Below are 6000 nucleotides of genomic sequence, written 5' to 3' on the forward strand. Positions count from 1 at the left end.
CCAGTGGTGTGCATATCCCTTGTTGAGAACCGCCGTTACAGGTACATTTACATAGCAGATCACGCAAAATCCAAAGAAACAAAACAAAACAAGACAAAAACATGTGACACTATAAAGACAAACTTTTATATTTTAATGTGAGCTTTTGTGGACACGTCTGCTTTGTCAGACAGATGGAAATGGAAAGAAATGTTGAATGAAATATCAGTTTCATTCTAAATATTCATTGGCTTTTGGGTGTATGGTACATTTACATGCAGTAATTTGGCTTATGCGGTTTTAAGGTTCTGTTGTAAAAATTCCTCAGGAGACAGAAAACGGACACCAAGCCTGGGCAAATATGATGGGGGATAGAGAAGAGAAAGCGGGCTTCGAAGATGGGGGATTCAGTTCAAACTCAAGAGGAGAAAAATAATATATAGAAGTAAATATAAAAGTGAAAGGAAATAGGAAAGGAAACGTGTGTGTTAATGTAGGGGATATTGACAGTTTTTACCCTGGAGCCTTGTCATGAGAGAGGGTTACTCAGCATTGTCTCTTGTAAACACTATCACAATAGCAGCAACAACATGTGCTTCATTTCCCCCAGAAAACTTGAAAAGAAGAGCCTCATGGCGCAGTGGTTAAACCGCTGTACTGCAGCCAAAACTGTGCTCACAACCTGGGGTTCAATCCCAGGTAGTGGCTCAAGGTTGACTCAGCCTTCTATCCTTCCAAGGTGGGTAAAATGAGTACCCAGCTTGCTTGGGGGGGGGCAATGTGTAGCCTGCATAATTAACTTGTAAACCGCCCAGAGAGTGCTTGAAGTGCTATGGGGCGGTATATAAGCAGCACGCTTTGCTTTATATTATGGAATCATTCTAACTGAAACACAGAACAAAATGAAACAAAACGAAGAAAACTTTGATTATAAAGGTAGTGCTGAATCTAGCACTGCTCCTTGGGTTGGGTCCAGCCAATGTCACGTGTGAACAAATGGGTTTCGTTTGTCAGCAGGAGTCTTTTCATCCAGAAGCAGGTGTAAACTTCAAATTAATATTGAAACTTAAATACTGGTAAACTTTAAACCCTGACAACATATTGAATAGGAGGAGCTGAAATAAACAAGCACATTTTTTTTATGTTTTAGGCAACTGGCAGGTGACTGTCACCTGCCATTTGGTTTTTTGGCTTTTAGCTTCCGTTAGCCCTTGCCAGCTGGCCAACGGTGAAATATTGTGGAAGTGGGCATCCGAAAACATCTGGATCATATCAGTGGCCCATCCCTGTTCTAGACCTTCTCCTCAGTTTCACATGGTGGGAATTCCTTTAGTTATAATTGTGGTCCTGCCCCCATTTGATTCCCTCAGAGGGTCTCCCCAAAACCTATTTTATGGGATTGCTTTCATTAGCAGCAATAACTAAGTCACCAGAACGAATGATGAAAAATAGCGTTCTTAAAGGTTCATCATTAAAAGAAAGCATATAGGCATGTGAACAGTCCTGGATTTTATATTATTATTTCTTGAATTCAGTCAGTACTGTACCTGCAATACAAAAATAATGACGTGGTATTTACAAGAAGTGGATTGGAAATGTACGAGCAAAGGACAGGAAAAATTAGAACATGCCAATGGATTCCTTAAGAGTCACACACTCTCAAGCTATAGCCCAATCCCTGAATATGGTCATTCATCATGTTATTCAGCTAAGTGGAAGTAGGAAAATTACGAGTATCAGGTAAGTGCTCAGAATTAAGATTTGCCTGCCTTACAACAGGAAAATTTGTCAACCATTGATACTCTTTGAGCTAACAGATTTGACTGCTGCAGTTTATCGTGAATAGCAGCATAAAGCATCATCTTTGTAACATTTGTAATTGCACAAGGTGCAAAGGAACACATTCTGGAGAAAATGTGTGTGTGTGTGCGTGCATGTTGTGAGTGTGTTTAAGCTTGCTGTTCATTACTGCTACAGTTTACAGGGGTCATAGCACTGAATGTTTAATCTCCTGTACCTACTGCTACACACCGGGACTGTCCAGAAAGTATTGTATAAGAAAGCAAATTCAAAGGAGACAGAGAATGGATCTGCAATGAGCACAAGCTCTTATGAACATGGCCTTGAAAACAGATCTCATTCTCCCCCTTTTGGTGTAGGCTATGGGCAATTCCTTTGAGTCACTTGCCACATTTTGTCTGATGGTTTCTCCCCGCTCTTAATTATTGTCATCCAGAAGCAGCATTTGGGGTATGATAAAGTCATGCCTGTGGATGTTCAGGCAGGCAGCCTACACTGTGCGTCTGATGAGGTAACTGATTGTGTCACTGACTGTACAGCTGCTTGTGCAACTGCACCTGCAGAACTGCTTGCTAGGTAGAACTTCTGCCTTTCACAGCTGCTTCCAAAATTTCAAATTGCACAGAGGTATCTATGCAAGAGGATTTTATCCAGAGTCTGGTGATTTGAAGTAGCAGTAGCGGTAGCAGCATCAGTAGTAGTAAAAATAATAATAATAATGCTGGTGGTGATGTGTTGATGCCAGCTTATGTTGACCCTTGCTAGGGTTTTCTCAGCATAAAGTACTCAGAGGTGGTCTACCTGTCCCTTCTTCTGGGGCTGCTCTGGGACTCTACAGTTTGCCCAAAGTCACAGAAATGGACTCTCCTCCCAGGAGACACACAGGGAGGAGTTAAACTCCCAGTCTCTGGCTTCACATCCAGGTCTCCAACTTAAATGGGCCAGCCCTCCAGCTAAAGTACTTATAATAATGATAATAACCAGGGGAAAAAAAGAGGGGGGGAAAAGGAATGGTAACCTGTGTTAAGCCTGTTCATGGAATTATGGTAGTTCCTGAAGAGGATCTGGGGTGCTTTGTCAAGATGCTATTGGTATGATTGCTATTCCATAATTGCTTCAGTGTTTCAGCATTCAGTGCAACCAGCTGGAGGTAGGAATCTGACTATTACTTTTATTTTATTTTTTAAAGGTGAAATTTGCTTTTAAGTGGACATGTAAATCCTCACTTGTGAAAACCCACAAAAACGTTCTCCTTAGCTTGTCAAATGGTGAGTTGCTTTCTGGTAACACTGGTTAATGTCCACACAGTCATTTGTGTATGTGTGTGTCATTTGTGAAATGTGGTAACTGCTGCAATGCAGAACGGACTTCTCAAAAGCAGACGCGCAGGATGGGTTCTTGACCAGCTTTTTGTTCCATCAGCTGGTCCTTCTGCAATTGCTCCATATGGGTGTATTCAGCTTCATAAAGGGAAGAGACACTGTGTTTTCACTCAGCTGTTTTGCATACATTTCAAAGAAATACAGTTCCCTGTCTGAGGGCAATAAATGAAGTCGGAAGTTGAGCTAGGTAATCAGGAAGAATGACATTTATTTAGTGTCCTCCTAACACAAATGGAAAACTTGTACCAGTCTAATACTTTGGTTTCTGGTAGTACAAGCTATTTTTGCCAGTGCAAACATTCTTGCTAGTACTAAAATTACACAATTTGTTCCACAATATGTGGCACAAGCATTCCACCAGCTAGTTCAAGATCTGCTGCCCAACACATTCCAGCCTCCTTAGTCTAGGAAGATCATGCACCTGTTGTCCTAGTAGTGCTTCTCTAACCTCTGGAAGAGAAACACCACCCCACCTAGTATTCTTGTTACCCTTGTAAGCAATCCCCCATCTCCAAGGAGATTAAGGGGACGCCGGAGAAGGAGAGATTCCAGAAAATTAGCCAGTCCTTATGAGCTAAGACGAGCCCTAGATCTCAGCCAGGCCCTGCACTAATTTTCCTTCCTCAAGTCCATCCCCTTTGTTAAGTAAAAACAGGAAACACAGACAATCCATGAGTTTACACTCAGGCGAATCTGGGCTCTATATGGTAGCAAATACATATGGCCAATTAGATAGGTTAGTCTGTTCAAGAAACCAATGCATGCAATTCAAAACATTACTGCTTTATTAAGACATATGGTTCAAAAAAGAATTCAGATTATAGTAAAGCATTTCAGTTAGAAACATTTTCATATCAAGGCTGATAAATCACTCCCACTACTCCAGCTATAAAAATAAAATAAGAAAGGCATTCTAAACTAGGATAATACATAAACATAGTCAATCTTACGTATCCTGAGACAGTCCATAGTCCAACAGGTAAGGTAAAATCCAGTTGTAATCCATTAGTCCATGTTGGCAAAAAGGCTCCATTCAAAAGTTATAATCCATTTTGGGAAAAAGCACATGTCTGTCCTTTCTCAGTCAAACTCCATCTTTTTCCTACTTCTTCCAACTTCCTTCTTCTTCCCAGCATGCCTCATAAGGAACACCCCTCCTGGGTCTTGTTGTCCCGCCTAACTTTTTCATGGGAGCTTGAGTTATTATCATGTTTTGTGGCAGAATTATTATGACTACCAGGAATGTAACTCTCTGGCTCTCCTTAGCAACTAGATAACCAGAGAACGAAGCTTCTCTGAAACAGCATGTAAAATTTTCCTACCACAGACACAGACATTAAATCAAGATGGATGCTATTGGGACAATTTTAGGACTACATATCCCATTCTCGTAACACATAAAAACACAAATCATCACAACCCTAAGATAGGAACTTTCCCTTGAAATAAATGGAGGAAGAAGTAGGTCTCGGTTCAAGAACATGCTGTCTTTGCCCTCAGATAGAAAAGTCTACACATGTCTTGAAAGCACCACAGATGGAGAAGAGAAAGTTCAGGGATTGGGAAGGCATTACAAAATAGAACCCAAATCTTGAGGCTACCTTCCCCCCCCCCCCGTCTGGGTTGGGGTGATCTCTACCAATCCAAGAGGAAGAAAACCAAGTAAAAGAACAGGCCAGTCAGGCTGACAAATGTATGTTGTACAAACTGAATGCATTTATATACATGTCTTTTTGAGATCTTTATTCATTAATTTAAAATGTTAAGATGATCCTCAGAAATACCTTGATTAGGTTAATGACAATGATCCTCAACATTTTTGTTAATGTACTTTATAGAATAGGATGCAAATAGAAACATTCTCCTCTGTTGTACCTTTAATAATATAAGTGATGCTACCCTGTTTTCCCGAAAATAAGACCTAATCTGAAAATAAGCCCTGGTATGATTTTTGAGGATGCTCGTAATATAAGCCTTACCCCCCAAAATAAGCCCTAGTTAAGTGAAACCTTGCCCTCCAGCATTGTGCAGCAAACAGAAGATGACATGACTATAAAATAAAACATTCCCTGAAAATAAGCCCTAATGCATTTTTGGAGCAAAAATTAATATAAGACCCTGTCTTATTTTTGGGGAAACACGGTATATTGAAACATATATCCAAGAACAATATAATATAAATTACTCTAGGCAGACACAAGGACCATTCCTGTGATGCTGAGGCTAAATCACGTCCTTCCCTCCTCCCCTTCATATCAGTCTTTGGGTGAACATAATCCTAAAATATACAATCCTGTAATCTCTTTATTTGAGGTAATTTATAGTGAAGTGGCCTTCTGCTGACTTGAGGTTTTGACCTTTGGTTTTCTATTAATTAAAATGTCAATTTCTGTGGCTTCAGACCCATCACACAGAGGGCCAGATTCTGCTTCTCTTTAATTATTTTAATTAGTATAAAAAGGGATTGGGGATGGATTTCTCTAACATCACATACAGGATGACGAATCTCACAGCCCTTTAGATGCACCATCTTACATGGCTTCAGCTCCCAATCAGACTGATTTATTGTACTCTCAAGAGTTCCGAAGAAAGGCTTCACAAATGACACAGCAGCAACTTCAGGTTCAGCATCAAGGAGCCGCCACCAGTTCTGCTTGTTTGCTTTTTGTAAGCCCACCTTCATTGTGTACACCTAAATAATATAATGCATGAAGAGGTCTGTTGTTGTTGTGTAGCTGTTGTTACAACTGTGCTCTTTGGTCTGTTTAAATTGCTCCAGTCTCTTTTGAGCTTTATACAAGGACTGGAACATGATGATGGTGGGCAACACGGGCCTGAT

This window comes from Pogona vitticeps, chromosome 1, assembly GCF_051106095.1.
Source record: "Pogona vitticeps strain Pit_001003342236 chromosome 1, PviZW2.1, whole genome shotgun sequence".
NCBI lineage: Eukaryota > Metazoa > Chordata > Lepidosauria > Squamata > Agamidae > Pogona > Pogona vitticeps.